This window comes from Jaculus jaculus, chromosome 10 (assembly GCF_020740685.1).
Source record: "Jaculus jaculus isolate mJacJac1 chromosome 10, mJacJac1.mat.Y.cur, whole genome shotgun sequence".
NCBI classification, from domain to species: domain Eukaryota; kingdom Metazoa; phylum Chordata; class Mammalia; order Rodentia; family Dipodidae; genus Jaculus; species Jaculus jaculus.
In genome coordinates this window covers 49,522,872-49,541,054 of record NC_059111.1, presented here as the reverse complement: position 1 = coordinate 49,541,054, position 18,183 = coordinate 49,522,872, and the positions used below count along the sequence as shown (strand labels likewise).

Genomic DNA, 18,183 nt, shown 5'->3' with positions numbered 1-18,183 from the left:
ATCAAAATGGAAAATATAATTAGGTTAACATTGATACAAAGATTCTGAACAAAATATTGGCAAACAGAATACAAGAATATATCAAAAAGATCATACACCCCAACCAAGTGCACTTTATATTAGACATGCAGAGAAGGTTCAACATTTGCATACTGATAAATGCAATATGTTATATAAATGTACTGAAGGACAAAAATCACATGATCATCTCAGATGCAGAAAAGGCATTTGACAAAATCCAACATCCCTTCATGATAAAAGTCATACAGAAACTGGGAATAGAAGGAACATATCTCTACATAACAAGGGCTAGTTATGACAAACCTACAGCCAACATAAGACGAAATGGGGAAAAAGTTAAAGCTTTTCCAATAAAATCAGGAATAAGACAATGGTGTCCAATGTCCCCACTTTTATTTAATGTAGTATAGGATGTCTTTGTTATAGCAATAAGGCAACACACACACATAAAAAGGATATAAATTGGAAAAAAAAGAGATATATAATTATCATTATTTGCAGATTATATGATTCTATACATAAAGGACCTTAAAGACTCTACCAACAAATTGTTAGAGCTGATAAACACTTTTAGAAACATTGCAGGATACCAAATAAATACACAGAAATCAGTAGCTCCATAAATATTAACAACAAACATGCTGAGAATGAAATCAGGGAATCACTCCCATTCAAAATTACCTCAAAAAAGTTAAAGTACCTTGGAAGAGACCTAACCAAAGAATTGAATGATCTCTACAATGAAAATATTAAAACAACCAAGAGAAAAATTACAGAAGACACTAAGAAATGGAAAGACATACCATCTTCTTGGATTGGAAGACTCAATATTGTGAAAATGCCAATCCTATCAAAATCAATCTAAGATAGGTATGCTAGTCCATGCCTTTAATCCCTGCATGCAGGAGGCATAGGTAGGAGGATCACCATGAGTTCAAGCTCACCCTGAGATTACATAGTGATTTCCAGGTTAGCCTGGACTACAGTGAAACCCTACCTTGAAATAAAAATGCAATCTACATAAATCTACACATTTAATGTAATCACCTTCAAAATTCCAACAGCATTCTTCACAGAAATAGAAAAAAAAAATCCTAAATTTCATTCAGAAGCACAATCTCAGATATCCAAAACAATTTTGAGCAACAAATTGTGTCTGTCAAAATGTTTCTAATGTAGGTTAAAATCAGGCTACTTCAGCTCAACATTGACCAGGTTTGGCTTCATTCTTAAGCTGTGTACAATAAGTTTCATTCAAAATTTTACTTAATTACTTGTCTCATTTCTTGTATATTAAGTTCATTACTTATAGTTATATTGATACTTATGACACATTTCCTGCTTTAAAAATATGATCTTCTTCCAGTTAAGATGGCGGCTTAGGTACAATGTCAAAGCAGCCTAGGGGGTAAAATGACCAAAAAAACTCAGCAAAATACACACGTTTACTAAAAAGTGAGGTGTATACAAAATTGAAATGGCAGTGGAAAAGTAGAAGAGATCCAGAGCCTGCACAGGCTGGCAAAAGTGGCCCTGGCAGGTCTGCCAACCGCGGAGGCAGCAGTGCACCAGAAAGCCACTAAAGTTGGCTCCAGCCACAGGAAAATCCAGGTGCCGGGACCTTCCATTCACACTGGTGCTCTCTGCACCTCAAGAAACATGAAGGGAGAGCAGCAGTGAGCAACGGAGGAGCAGATCACAAGGTAGCAAGAGAACTAGAAGAGCTGCAGCTCCCTCCCCTCCCACAACACCTGTGCCCAACTCCAGTGAACAGAGCAGTAGTCCCAGGCTCTGGCCTTGCCTACTTGAGATGACAGCGGGACCCAAACAGGAGCACAGTCCGGCAGCAACATCAGCGGCTTTTGAACCAGCAGCAGCGGCGCCAGCAGCAGCAGATCTAGTAGTGGCAGCAGCAGCAGATCCAGCAGCAGCAGCTTTCAGAGGCAGCAGTCGCAGATCCAGCAGTAGCAGCAGAGGATACAGCAGTGGCAGCCAGCTAAAGCAACAGCAGCAGCGGTAGCAGCAGCAGCGGTGGACCCAGCAGAGGCGACAGACCCAGCAGCAGCAGCTTTAGCAGTAAAGGCTACAGATCCAGTAGTGGCAGCTTCAGGAGCAGCAGTGGTGGTTCCAGCAGCACGGGTGCCAATCTGCAGGGCCACAGTTGCCAGGCTCGGTTTGCCCTGCAGGAAAAGCCAGTGCCCAGCTCCAGAAATCAGGACAGCAGCCCAACAACACAGCCAGCAACTTTACTGAGACCAAAATCATAATAAAAAGGTAACTAGGATTGCACCAGGGACGGTTCTTACTTGGTCACAAGCTGATTTGGATCACTCAACAGACCAGAAATCTTACCCTCTTTGTTGCTAGAGGATTTGGTTGTTATAATAACTACTCTTGCATAAATATTCAGTGCTGTTTTTGATTGAATGTGTACAGTGTTTAGTTAAATTTTAGAATCTACCTGTATTTTATTCCACTCAGCCTACTTGAATACTCCCATACCAAGGAAACTCAACCCCTAGAAACACCTTTGTAGAAACTCTGAGAGTCTTAAGAGCCACACCTACCCCCTTAAGCTCCTACCCTGAAGATATATAACACCAAATCAATTGATACAGCTAAGAATACCTACCTAGCTAGAAAATCCAAGCATTAACTTAATCCAAGATGCAAAAAGTATATACATTATAACACAAGAAACACTAAAAAGCAAGGCAATATCAATCCACCTAAAAGGATTAATGCATCAGAAATGACCTCCAGTGAGAACAAGTTAGAGGAAATGCCTGGGAAAGATTTCAAAAGAATGGTTGTAAATATGTTCGAAGAAGTCAAAGAACAAATCAAAGGAATCAAAGAAGAAATCAAAGAGGAAATCAAAAGAATCAAAGAGTCAATCAAAGAAGATGCAGGACACCAATTTAATGAAATAATGAAGGCAATACAAGACATAAATAAGGAAATAGAATTAATAAAGAAAAACCAGTCAGAATTACTAGCACTGAAGAACACAGAATGGATGAAGGAGAGGACAGAATATCTAAGCTAGAAGACCAGGTGGCAGATCTAATACAGTCCAACAAAGAGAAAGACAAACTTATAGAAAAGTATGAGTGGGAATTTCAAGACATTCAGGACACTATGAAAAGATCAAATATAAGAATTCAGGGCAGGGTAGAAGGAGAAGAATTCCACTCCAAAGGCATAGTAGGCATCTTCAACAAAATCATAGAAGAAAACTTCCCCCAAATTGGGAAAGAGGTGCCAATACAGACACAGGAAGCCTTTAGAACCCCAGCCAGACAAAACCTGGAAAGAATCTCTACTCATCATATTATAATCAAACTACCCAACAAACAAACCAAATATATATATATTGAAAGCAGTTAAAGAGAAAAATCAAGGTACCTACAAAGGCAAGCCCATAAGGATTACATCAGATTATTCAACACAAAATTAAAAACCCAGAAGGGCTTGGAGTGATGTATTCCAAGTTCTGAAAGATAACAACTGTCAACCAATGTTACCTTATCCTGCCAAGATATCCATTCAAAGAGACAGAGAAATAAGGACATTCCATGACAAAAGCAGGTTAAAGGAATATTTGAAGACAAAACCAGCTCAACAGAAAATACTTGCTAGGATCCACCATGCTGAAGAAAAGGAAAAACACACATATAAGGAACCTGAAAAAAACAAGCAATACTCAAACACTAGATAACACAAGAAAGCAAAGGTAGAACCGGAACCACACACACAAAAAAATGACAAACATAAATAAACACCTTTCAATAATATCTCTTAATATCAATGGCCTCAATGCCCCAACCAAAAGACATAGATTTGCAAACTGGGTTAAAAAGCAGGATCCTAAAATTTGTTGTCTCCAAGAAACTCACCTTTCTACAAAGGATAGACATTATCTTAGGGTGAAAGGTTGGAAAACGGTGTTTCAAGCAAATGGGCCTAGAAAACAAGCAGGGGTTGCTATCCTAATATCTGACATGGTAGACTTCAGTCCAATGTTGGTCAAGAAAGATAAGGAAGGTCACTTTATATTGCTTAAGGGCACACTTCAACAGGAGGACATTACAATCATAAACATATATGCACCTAACATGGGGGCACCCAAATTCATCAAACAAACACTATTAGAACTAAGGTCCCAGATAACACCAAACACAGTGGTGGTGGGTGACATTAACACACCAATCTCATCAATTGACAGGTCATCCTGGAAAAAAAATAAACAGAGAGGCATCTGGAGTAAATGAGGTCATATAAGGAATGTACCTAACACATATATACAGGACAGTTCATCCAAATGCTGCAGAATATACATTATTTTCAGCAGCACATCAAACATTGTCTAAAATAGTCCATATATTAGGACACAAAGCAAATCTTAAGAAATTCAGGAAAATTGAAATAATTCCTTCCATTCTATCTGACCACAATGGAATTAAACTACACATCAGTAGCAAGAAAGGCTACACAGCATACACAAAATCATGGAAACTAAACAATACACTACAAAATGATGAATGGGTCAATGAAGAAATCAAGAAGGAAATCAAAAAATGTATAGAGTCAAATGATAACGAGAACACAACATACCAAAATCTCTGGGACACAAGGCAGTTCTAAGAGGTAAATTTATAGCCTTAAGTGCCTAGATTAAGAAATTAGAAAGGTCACAAGTAAATGACCTAATGCTTCATCTTAAAGCCTTGGAAAAAGAAGAACAAGGCAAACCAAAAATCAGTAGACAGTAAGAAATAATAAAGATTAGGGTAGAAATTAATGAAATAGAAACAACAACAACAACAACAACAAAAAATCCAAAGAATTAATGATACAGAGTTGGTTCTTTGAAAGGATAAACAAGATTGATAAACCCTTAGCAAATCTGACCGAAAGAAAGAGAGAAGAGACAAAAATTAATAAAATCAGAGATGAAAAGGGTAACATCACAACAGATTCCAGAGAAATTCAAAAAATCATAGGGACATACTATAAAAGCATATATTCCACAAAATATGAAAATCTGAATGAAATGGATTATCTCTTTGATTTATATGACCTACCTAAATTAAATCAAGATGAGATCAATCACTTAAATAGACCTATAACATACATGGAGATCTGAACAGTTATCAATAATCTCCCAACTAAAAAAAGCCCAGGTCCAGATGGATTCACTACTGAATTTTACCAGACATTTAAGGAAGAGCTAACACCATTGCTTCTTAAGCTTTTCCAGGAAATAGAAAAAGAAGGAATTCTACCAAACTCCTTCTATGAGGCCAGCCTCACCCTGAAACCAAAACCAGGCAAAGATAGAACAAAAAAAGAAAATTACAGACCAATCTCCCTCATGAACATAGATGCAAAAATTCTCAACAAAATATTGGCAAACAGAATACAAGAATATATCAAAAAGATCATTCACCCTGACCAAGTAGGCTTTATCCCAGATATGCAGGGATGGTTCAATATATGCAAATCTATAAATGTAATACATTATATAAATGGGTTGAAGGACAAAAATCCGATGATCATCTCATTGGACACAGAGAAAGCATTTGAGAAAATCCAACATCCCTTCATGGTAAAAGTCCTGCCGAGACTGGAAATAGAAGGAACATATCTCAATATACTAAAAGCTATTTATGACAAGCCTACAGCCAACATTTTACTAAATGTGGAAAAAACTGGAAGCTTTTCCACTAAGATCAGGAACAAGACAAGGTGTCCGTTGTCCCCATTTTTATTTAATATAGTTTTGGGAGTCTTAGCCATAGCAATAAGGCAAGACACACACATAAACAAAATAAAAAACAAACCAAAAAAAGATGACATCAAAATAGGATAAAAGTCACCTGTGGTGGTGCATGCCTTTAATCCCAGCACTTGGGAGGCAGAGTTAGAAGGATCTCTGTGAGTTCAAGGCCACACTGGTAATACAGAGTGAAATCCAGGTCAGCCTAGACCACAGTGAAACCCTACCTCAAAAGAACAATCTAACTAAAAAAAAAAAAAAAAAAAAAAAAAATTAGAGAGAGGCTAATTGGGAAGAAGAAGTGATTCAATGGCTGCAGGATGCCATTTTGGAGAAATAAAGGGAGGGGATTATGATCATAACATATTGGTTACATGTACAGAGGTTGTTAATAAAATATTTTTAAGACTCCTCATTAAGATGGTAGTTTAGGAACCATGCCAAAGTAGGCTAAGGGAGAAAAGGCCAACAACAACAACAAAACAGCAAAATACATTCTTCTACTAAAAAGTGAGCTGTATAAGAAATTACCAGCTGCAGCAAAAAAGTAGGAGAGATTCAGAGGATCTAATGCCTACAGAAGCAGGCAGAAGCTACTCTAGCAGTGGTGGCATCCAGTCCATGTGGCCATAGCCATAAGGCTCAGCCTGAGCCACAGGAAGAGCCAGGTGAGAGGATTATCCATTCCCAACAGCCTCCTTGCAAACTCAAGAAAGGTGAAGGGAAGATGGCAGGGACCAAGACACATGAGGAAGAGGATCACAAGGACCAGTAGGAGAACTTCAGCCACCAGACACAGCCTACCCTCCCCCACTGCCAGTGCAAGTACCAGCAAGCACCAGAAACCTGAGGAAGGGAGTTCAACTACACAGTATCCCACACAGGTGAACTGAGTAGGGAGCTACCGACCTAGCCAACCTACCTAAGCCCACAGTGCAGCAAAGAGGGACCCAAGCAGGCATGGAGCATAATTGAGACCAAAGCCATCCCAAAAGGTAACTGGGTTTAGACCAGGTGAGTACCCACCAAATAAGCCTGGTATATAGGCTTGAATCAGAAGTGCTAATTGCGCCTTCCATGTCAGGGTAAATTATATGTTAAATCTGATGGATAGTTGGATTTGTCATTCTTTTTTTTTTTTTTTTTTTGGTTTTTCAAGGTAGGGTCTCACTCTATCCCAGGCTGACCTGGAATTCACTATGGAGTCTCAGGGTGGCCTCAAACACACAGCAATCCTCCTACCTCTGCCTCCCAAGTGCTGGGATTAAAGGTGTGTGCCACCATGCCCGGCAGATTTGCCATTCTTAAATAAGCTATATTTTGGGTTTATCATTCATTGCTTCCTGGTTTATACTGCCTTTGTTTTCTTTTCTGTTCTTCAGTGGGGAAGGGTCTCAGTTGGTCACATGCTGATGTGGAACACTTTACAGACCAGAAATCTTAGCCTCCCAGTTGAAATGATTAAGGGTTTGGGGCAACACACATACTTTGGGACTGTGACTTTGTTAGAGGATCTGGTTGTCATAATACCTACTCTTGAATAAATATTCTGTGCTGTTTTTCATTGAATGTGTGTATTGTTTAGTTCAATTTTAGAATTTTCCTGTACTTTCTTTCACTCAGCCTACTTGAACACTCTCATTACAGGCAAACCCAACACCTAGGACCACTTTTGTGGGAATGCTGAGAGTCTTAAGAGCCATACCTATCACCTTAATCTCCTAACCTGAAGATACATAGCACAAATTGATTGATATGTATAATCATACCACAGATAATTAGAAAATCCAAGTATTAAGTTAGCCCAAGATACAAGTTTTCTACATTATGATAAAAGAAACACAAAAAGTCAAGACAACATAAATCCACCAAAAAGTATTAATAATCAGAATTGACCCCCAGTGAGACTGATTTAGAGGAAATACCTGAGAAAGATTTCAAAAGAGTGATTATAAATATGTTCAATGAAATCATGGAAATCAAAGGAATCAAGGAGAAAATTAAAGGAATCAAAGAAAATCCATGAAACCAATCTAATGAAATAAGGATGTCAATACAAGACATAAATAAGGAAATAGAAATAATAAAGAAAAACCAGTCAGAAACACTAGTAATGAAGAACACAGTCAATGAAATAAAAAACTCTTTAGAAAATCTCACTAGGAAAATGGATGAAGGAGAGAACAGAATCCATAAACTAGGTCACAGAACAAATGGACCTAACAGATATATACAGGTGTTGGGCCTTGAAAGGCCTGGATGCAAGGCCTAGTGGAACTTGCTGAGCCTAGCTAAAGTTTGGTGATCTGCCTCTGGCCACCTATGACTCAGTAAGATGCCTAATGGCCTCTGGCCTGTTACTTCCGCATAGGAGTTGGAATTCCCGTGCACGTACAGTTAGAACCAATCATTTCAAAACTCGTGGTACACTATTGGCCCTTACCTCTCCCCCCATCCTAGAATCCCCACCTTCGTTCTCAACACTATATAGGCAACCACCTGTAACAATAAAGTGAGTTCCTGCTTCTACAAGACTCCCGGTTTGGTGGTGTGTTCCTGGCCATTGACACTCATCCTCCTCCTCAACCCCTAGGGAGGAACCAGTGGTCCTGGTCCTTCCTCAGAACTACCTGCCAGGGGATCCTGGCAGTCTGGCGCCTAATATGGGGCTACAGGAACCTGGAAGACTGGTGCCTGTGTGAGGAATTCTCGTTGAGGAGGTCAATCGGTGTGCGGGTGAGTGTACCCTCATAAGTCATGAGGTAGTCTTCATATTTAATGTGCTAAACTTTGCTTCTGTAACCTGTGCTTGTTTGTCAACATCTTTTTGTTCCTTTATCTTTCCTTTCACTTTCGGTTGTCTTGAGAGCTACATCTGTAGCTTTGGTATTGCTAGACGGGTCATATGTCCCTAGTGGACACACTGTGTGGCTTTTGACCTTTAGACTTGTGCCTCTCTCTCTCTCTCTCTCTCTCTCTTTCTCTCTCTCTCTCTCTCTCTCTGCTTGGGCCTGTGAAGGAAGGCCAGCTTCTTCTGCCATTTATGGAACTTCCCCTGGATCTGTAGACTTTAATAAATACACCTTCCTCCATAACTGTGCTTGGTCTGGAAGTTCATCTCAGTGAACCTGAAGCTGTCTGATACAGAACTTGGTACTGAGGAGTGGACTGAGATGAACCTGACCATGTGGATGTTATCTTTTGGAACCTTTGTTTTGGAGGAATAGGCATGGACTTGGTGGTTGAAACTGAAGGTCTCTTCTGGAGTGGTAAGCCAAATTTTATGGACTATTCTGATGAGAGTCTGAGAATGCTAAGTACAGATAACATTAAACTTCGAGGCTTGGCTTATGAGCTTTCTAAGAGGAAGGAAAAACTACAGAGTGCTTTGTTGGAACTGGGCTACTGGCATGAGGGCTGGCTGTGTCCTGCTGCCCAGGCCCAGAGAGTTTGATCAAGGTTAAATTTGTAATGGACTTATGTGCTTGGCTAGGGGTACTGAACTGAGAGATTTAAGATTTTATGCTGGAAAACTTTAAGCAAGTTAAATTTACTGGCACAGAGACTGGCTTTAGATTACTAAAGTGCTATTGTCAACACATTAACAATTTTATTCCAGTTAAAAATGTTTACTCTGTGCCTTTGTATGTTAGAAGTGTTTAACTTGTTTGATTTTATTCAGTTGTTTATTTGTTTGTAGTTTGCATTCTACAGCCACCTGGCTGGAGGAAATATCACTTAAGGTGTGGTGGTGGGTTTCAGATTTCATCTAAAGATATGCAAGGAGGAGTTCCTGAAGTGTGCTGTGGCTTTGGCTTTAGGCTTGTACTCATTACTCCCCCTTTGGAAAACTTAAATATATCTTCTTAACAGTTGATACTTTCTCCCATGCCTGTTGGGCATCTGCACATGCTGAGGAGAAATCTAAACATGCCATTAGTCATATGTTTCAATGTTTTGCCACCCTTGGACTACATGACCAAGTTAAGACAGATAATGGCCCCTGCTTCATAAGCAAGGCCTTTGTAGAATTTCTCCAGACCTGGGAAATCTCACATCCCACAATCATCCCATACAAACCCCAGGGCCAGGCTATCGTTGAAAAATATAATCAGACTCTCAAGTCTCAATTACAAAAACAAAAGGGGGAATCCATACCTCCACACAACCAACTAAAAAAGGCATTATTTCCCATAAATATTTTAAATTTTTCTAAAGATAAACAATTATCCCCTTTTCAAAAACACTGGTCCTCATCCATTACCTACAGTTCTATCTGGGTAAGATGGAGGGACCCATTGACTGGGGCCTGGAGAGGACCAGACCCACTCCTCATAACAGGGAGAGGGTTTAGATATTTCTTCCCTCAAGAAAAAAGACCCATTTGAGTACCAACGAGACACCAAAAATATTTGTCCCAATAAGGGGACACTGACAATCACTTCTCCAGGGAGTGTCCCACCCCTGAGGACTGTTCCTAAAATGGACTTCACCCTACTAAACCAAACAACTCCCTCCCTTGCAGAGGATTGCTGGCTTTGCCTCTGATCTGGGCCTCCCGGCTGCTTGCAGTTATCACCAATGATACAACTACATTTGCTCATATGACCCTAAAAAAGTTTTTCAGCCACCTTCCCCATCCCTGTCCAGCATTTACCAATGTGTTCTTCTGGAACTTGAATTTGGGTCCTGTTTTCCCCTAATAATTAATACAACTGACCCTAGTGCTCAATGCTGCCCACCTTCTGGAATGGTTTATGTTTGTGGAGGTGGGATGGCATATGACTTTCTGCCCACCAATTGGACAGGCCTTTGTGCCCCAGCCACCTTAATCCCAGGTGTAGATATCAGTCCTAGAAATGAGGCCCTTCCTATGCCCTCTTTTTTTTTTTTTTTTTGTTTTGTTTTGTTTTTCGAGGTAGGGTCTCACTCTGGTCCAAGCTGACCTGGAATTAACTCTGTCATCTCAGGGTGGCCTTGAACTCATGGCAATCCTCCTACCTCTGCCTCCCAAGTGCTGGGATTAAAGGTTGTGCACCACCATGCCCAGCTCTATGCTGTCTTTTGATTATATTGGAGGGATACCTAAGAGAGCTGTACAAATGATACCTTTACTCATTGGGTTGGGAATAACCACAGGCATGGCCACCGGAACAGCTGGGATGGATATGGAAGTCCATCTCCACAGAAAGCTCTCTCTCCAGTTGATCAGGGACATAAAAGCCGTGTCTAATACTATCCTTGATCTCCAACAACAGCTAGATTCCCTGGCTGAGGTAGCCCTACAAAACAGGAGGGGACTAGACCTATTAACTGCCAAAAAGGGAGGCATATGCTTGTTTTTAGAGGAAAAATGATGTTTCTATGCCAATAGATTGGGAATTGTTCAAGACAAGATCAAAAGTCTTCAAGAGAACCTGTAGAGAAGATGGTGGGACTTCAGGACAACACAATGTGGAGGGGCCTACATGGCTTCTTACCTCCTCCCTCTACTTGGCTCCCTCCTTTTCCTTATCCTTATCCTCACTGTCAGGCCTTGTGTAATTAACAATTCATTCACCAGCTGCTAGAGGCAATATATTACCACAGGCTGGCAACTCAGGCATTATGTTCCTCAGATGACCCACTGCCACCTCCTCTGCCCTCCATGTGACCGATGACAGGTAAGATTTCAGATGACTGAGACAACCTAAGACAGGCCATGGGGTGGGTTCTCAGCAAGCTAAATACCTGGTACACAGTAACGGGTAAGATCCCCAGAGGGGGACATCCTAAAACAGGGGCCATGGTGACTAATGCTCTTACAAAAACAAAAGGGGGAGAGGTTGAGCCTTGAAAGGCCTGGACGCAAGGCCTAGTGGAACTTGTTGAGCCTAGCTAAAGTTTGGTGATCTGCCTCTGGCCAGCTATGACTCAGCAAGATGTCCAATGGCCTCTGGCCTGTTACTTCCGCATAGGAGTTGGAATTCCCATGCACACTTAGAACCAATCATTTCAAAAGTTGCGGTATACCATTGGCCCTTACTTCTCCTTCCCATCCTAGAATCCTCATGCTCATTCTCAACACTATATAGGCAACTGCCTGTAACAAATCATTAGCAAGAAAATCTATAGAGCATGGACATAATCATGGAAACTAAACAATATACTACTAAATGATGAATGGATCAATGAAGAAATCAACAAGGAGATCAAAGCTTTCCTAGAGCCAAATGATAATGAGAACACAACACAACATACCAAAACCTTTGGGACACAATTAAGGCAGTCCTAACAGGGAAATTTATAGCTTAAGCACCTATATTAAGAAACTAGAAAGGTCACAAGTAAACAACTTAATGCTTCACCTTAAAGCCTTGGCAAAAGAAGAACAAGGCAAACTGAAAACCAGTAGATGGGAAGAAATAATAAATATTATGGCAGAAATTAATGAAATAGAAACAAACAAACAAAACCTCACTATCCAAAGAATTAATGAAACAAATTGTTGGTTCTTTGAAAGGATAAACAAAATTGATATACCCTTAGCAAATCTGACCAAGAGAAAAAAAGAAAAGACACAAATTAATAAAATTAGAGATGAAAAAGGCACTATCACAACAGATACCAGAGAAATTCAAAAAATCATTGGGACACAGTATAAGAACATATACTCCATTAAGTATGAAAATCTGAAATAAATGCATGATTTCCCTGATTTGTAGGACCTACCTAAATTAAATCAAGATGAGATTAACCACTTACATATGTCTATAAGAAATATGGACATCCAAATATTTATCAAAAATCTCCCAACTAAAAAAAGTCCAGGCCCAAATGGATTCACTGGTAAATTTTTCCAGGCCGTTATGGAAGAACTAACAGCAATTCTTCTTAAACTTTTCCATAAAATATAGAAAAGAGGAATCCTATGAAACTCCTATGAAGCCAGCATCACCCCGATACCAAAACTAGACAAGGACAGAACAAAAAAAAATTTCAGACCAATCTCCCTCATGAATATAGATGCAAAAATTCTCAGCAAAATATTGGCCAACAGAACCCAAGAATATATCAGGAAGAACATTTACCCCAACCAAGTAGGCTTTATCCCAGAGATGCAGGGATGGTTCAATATATGCATATCAATAAATATAATAGATAATATAAATTGACTGAAGGACAAAAATCACATGATCATCCCATTAGATGCAGAAAAACATTTGACAAATTTATGATAAAAGTCCTACAGAGAGTGGGCATAGAAGGCACATATCTCAACATAATAAGGCTATTTATGACAAACCTACAGCCAAAATAATACTAAAGGTGGTAAAACTTGAAACTTTTTACAAAAATCAGGAACAAGACAAGGATGTTTACTGCTCCACATTTATTTAATATAGTACTGGAAGTCTTAGCCATACCAATATGGCAAAAGACACACATGAAAGGGATACAAATTGAAAGGAAGATATCAAGTTATCATTATTTGCAGATGGCATGATTCTATATATAAAGAACCCTAAAGACTCTACCTGTATAAGATTTGTATAATGGGAGGGAATAAAAAGAAGGACACCAAAGCAGAGGAGGGACTAATTGGAAAGAGGCAATGTATGTATATTGTCAATAAAAAGTTTTTTTTTTTTTCTTGCAGTTGAAGTATTTGCAATGTTCAGCTGCAAGAATATGGCTCACCCAAATCAAGCCAACAAGACTCTTGAAAAAAAAATCACCAATTCCATAGTGTGGTAGTTTGAATCAGATGACCTCTTTTGTCTCATTGTTTTCAATGCTTGGTCCCCAACTTGTGGTGATTTGGAAAGGGTACCCTTGCTGGAGGAGATGGATTGCTGGGAGCAAGCTTTGGGGTGTTATAGCTGAGTTCCTCCCATCTAGTCCTACCTAAATAGCTCACTCTTGTTGTTTCCTGCAGGCTGGTGTGGCAATATGATGTTCAGATCTTTCCAAACCCTTCCACCCACATATGTGACAGCTTTATGCTCTGCCATTCTTTTCTTCAGCAAGATGAAGCTCCCCCATGAAACTATAAACATAAATAAACTCTCTCATTATATAAAAAAGGCTTTTTTTTTCTTTTTTGTAAAGAATACTTTCCAAGTTCTTGGTGTCTCTCTATCCATTGTAATGTCTAATTGATGCTCTACACAGGGGGGGATCACAATAACTGAAAACTAACCTCAGTGCTGAATGTAGTGACTGCTTCAGTATTTTATTTACCATCATACTTCAAGTATTTAGATCATGTATATATGTATGTAACAAATATTTGGTTTTTGTTTTGTTTCAACTGGTTATACTAGTCATGCTAAAATGTTAAAGATCAAAGTTTGGAGACTAGTTGAAAATTTTTTGGAGTATCTTGTAATACTAAAAACTGGAATAAAGCTGATGTCTGCACACCATGTTAGGTATGTATCTCTTGTGTAATCTATCCACACAGCATCCATTGTATTGCTCAGCATGTCTTCCAGCATAGCTTTGTCACTGAATCCAAGTTTGTCTAGACAGTGGAACATTTGACTCAGCCTATAGTAGTTCAGGGAAGGAATAGGACACATCTAATGGTGTGAGTATGGTCTCCTCAGGGAACAGCCATCATTGTCTTGGCATTAGCTATATATATCATTTTTGTGGCTACCAAGTCACACCTGAAAATGTTGCTAAGAAACCTTTATTCTCTCTTTATGAGTAAAAGATTATAGTGTGGCTCTGGAGGTTCCTTGTGTGGGATTAAGATTGGATATGGTGAAACCAGCAGCCACTAGCAAGAGGGATGAAAAGGGCCCCTATCGTACATAGGTTTCCTGTGGGAGTCCTAGCAAACTGAAGATTAACAGACAGGAAGGAGAAAAATCTCAAGCTGCTATGCTATAATTCTTGCTTCTATGCTGGCTAGTAACTTCTACCAGGTTTCTGGGTGCACAGCCCCTATCCCATTTCATGTTCTCATAATTTTCTCTGTCTTTATATCCTAGTGTTCAGAATCTAGCTCCATTTTCTCATGTTTTTGATTTGTTTTGATTTTCCAGGGAAGGGTTTCACTCTATCCCAAGCTGACCTGGAACTCACTCTGTAGTCCCTGGCTGTCTTTAAGCTGACTGTGAACTTTCCACCTCAGTCTTCACTTATTAATTAATTAATTAATTTTGTTTTTATGTTAAATTTTTCTCAATTTTTATTAACATTTTCCATGATTATAAAAAGTATCCCATGGTAATACCCTCCCTCTATCCTCCCCTTTCCCCTTTGAAATTCCATTCTCCATCATATCCCCTCCCAATCTCAGTCTCTCTTTTCTTGATGTCATGGTCTTTTCCTCCTCTTATGATGGTCTTGTGTAGGTAGTGTCAGGCACTATGAGGTCATGGAAATCCAGGCCATTTTATGTCTGGAGGGAGCAAGGTGTAAGGAGTCCTACCCTTCCTTTGGCTCTTACATTCTTTCCGGCACCTGTTCTGCATTAGACCCTGAGCTGCCTACATGGTCTTAAATGCCAGTATGAGAATACAACTACAAGATATTACAAAATAAACAAAGATTCAGACAAGTAGATGGCCCAGCCTGATGCTGGCCTACAGTAATAGGTTCTAACATTAATTTATGCTTTCTGCCTCTACCTGGCACTGAGTAGTCTGAAACTGTTTACCTTTAAATCAAAGATCCAAAAATTATTCTGATTATGTTTACCTGATAGTTAGTGATTCATATTAATATAATATCTCCTTGACATGTCTTATTAAAAGAAGGTATATCACTAAGGACAGATCTCACAGGCCTAAGGTTCATTTGGGGCAAATGTAGATCCTTGCCCTAATATGTAAAAACAATTTAGAGTTCTGACTCTTTGTTTGTACTTCAATTTCTCAGCAAGAGTGGCATAGAATACCTAAACACAAAAGACAGCATTCATACAAGATGTCTAACTCCTTGATGCAATAATGCATACACTTCAAAATGATTACACTGTCATTACACCTAGGGCTTTCTGCAACTACAAGGTGGTGGTCATGGACAGCATGGCCCCCAGTATCAACATCTAGGAAGCAGCCACCACCTTCTATGTGTCTTCTCTTTTTGCACTTTTTCTTCCTCTTTCTTTCTTTCTTTTTTTTTTTTTTTTAATTTATTTATTTGAGAGCGACAGACACAGAGAGAAAGACAGATAGAGGGAGAGAGAGAGAATGGGCACGCCAGGGCTTCCAGCCTCTGCAAACGAACTCCAGACACATGTGCCCCCTTCTGCCTCTGGTTAACATGGGTTCTGGGGAATAGAGCCTCGAACCGGGGTCCTTAGGCTTCACAGGCAAGCGCTTAACCACTAAGCCATCTCTCCATCCCTCTTCATCTTTCTTAATCAACTCTGCTGTTGCTGCTTCTAAGCAAAACTGGTAAAACCAAAATTGTAATCATTGAACATGGCACTCTGGCAATCAAGACGTTTAAAACCTTCAGTCTTTTGGGGTGAAAAAAGCACTGTGCAACATTTAGAACTCTGATTAACAAACAAGGTGGTCACAAACTTTCCTGGATTGAAGATGTCCACAATTTTCCTGATCAGGTCATCATAGGAGGTCTGACTTAAGTTTGTTTCAAAGCTGACATTAGAAAATTCTGGTTCTGGAGTGATGTGAATTGTCCAATAAGTTCCATCTGATTTCATTCCATTCATCGAATACCCACAAGGATTGAACAGTGTGGCATCAATGACAGAAGCTGGTATCAGGTCATGAATTCCACTCTCACAAGTGACATCCTTTGCAGTAACACCGTCTTTCATGTAGAACTGGTCCATAACTGCTGGGTCAAGCTCACTCATCAGATTTTCCAGGGTTTGATCTGGCTGGCTGATTACCTGACTCTCTGGGAAATCCAAAGTATACAAGTACCGACAGTCAAAATTCATAAGTCCCATACAATATGCTGCTCCATTTGGGAAAATGGCATTCAGAAACTCCATTTCTTCTTGTAAATTCCGGTGTGGGCACCCTTGGTGAGAAGGCTTCATCAAATTCTTACGAGAATAAAAGAAGCTTTGAATTGAGTCAAACCCACTATAATCCCTAGAAAGCTTCAACAGGAGAACCAAGACTTTCAGCAAGAGGGTGGTACCACATGTCTTCAAAATGAAACGTCTCTTGGAGACAAATATGCTACTCTCACTGAGTACATAAGCTTCCTGCTTGTCAGTTTTAGTCACTCTTATGATTGAGCGTTGCACATCCTTCAAAAGGACATCCCATTCAGACCTCGGGATGGTGCGAAGATTCCCAGATCCCTGGTTAGCATTGGATTGCTGCCTGGAGAACCAAACATCCAGCAGCTTCTCGGTCCCTTTGAAGAAAATGTGCAGCTTCCATCACCATAAGACTAGCAAACAACCAACAACCACAGAAAATCAACTAAAATTAAATCTCTTCTCCCACCACTGTGGATTGTTCCAGCTGTATACAGCTGTGTTCAGATTCCTTTTTTTATTTTTTGCTATAATTTCATATTAACATTTTTTTAGAAAAAAAAAGAGGATTAATAAAAATTTTCCCAACTATTTTCGTGAGCAAAAGTTGAATGTGAGTCTGTTGGAAATAAAGAGGCAGGTAGAATTCAGTCTCTGGCAGTCCGCTGCTTTCCCCATTAGAGAGAGAGTTGAGTGAGCACTAGCTAATATCGCCAACCACACTGTATAAGCCTTTCTACAGGTCTCTCTCTCTCTCTTCTCTCTAACTCTTTTATATTAGTTATCTTTTCTTCATGGGCACTGACCTGTATCTCCCAGTTCCAGCAGGTGGCAATCATCCACAGTGAGCTTTTGATCAGAGAGACTTACAAGGTTTCCTAAAAGAATGACAGATTTCTGCAGAGTACTTGATGACCCACCAAAGGTTAGTAGTAAGACCCTACTGCTGAAGACACCATATGCTGTTGGCATGTAACATGGAGTGACATGGATGAAATCTGGAAGGGAGTCAGTACATAGTCAGCACGTCTAGTGTCAGAAGGTGCTACATGGGCAAGTGGGGAAAAATGACCAATATCTGTCCAAGCAACTCATGGTCTAACCTATTTAACAGCAAATAACCTGTTGTGATGCTCACACAAGTGCAATAGTGGCACACAGCTATGGTGGGAAACCAACTGCTCTTGATTTGGCTAACTGATCTGCTCAGTGGAATGGGGACCCATAGATGAAGCTGGGAAACAAGTCAGAAACATGAGCCTGCTCACCATTATGAAGCTACCACCAATTGTGGGCTACAAGAGGACCTACACCTATTAAATTCTCCCTAAAAAAGTAAGGGTTATCCCATTTATCTGGTGCTAACTTTACTCTCTGTTGGAGAACCCACTTTTCTTTGCAGATAGACACAGATACTAAG

The 18,183-nt window shown here is 39.8% G+C and overlaps 1 pseudogene; it reads right to left on the bottom strand.

Annotated features, from left to right (window-relative positions):
• Positions 1-16,163: 16,163 nt before the first annotated feature.
• Positions 16,164-17,166, bottom strand: LOC101600747 (annotated as a pseudogene).
• Positions 17,167-18,183: the final 1,017 nt, after the last annotated feature.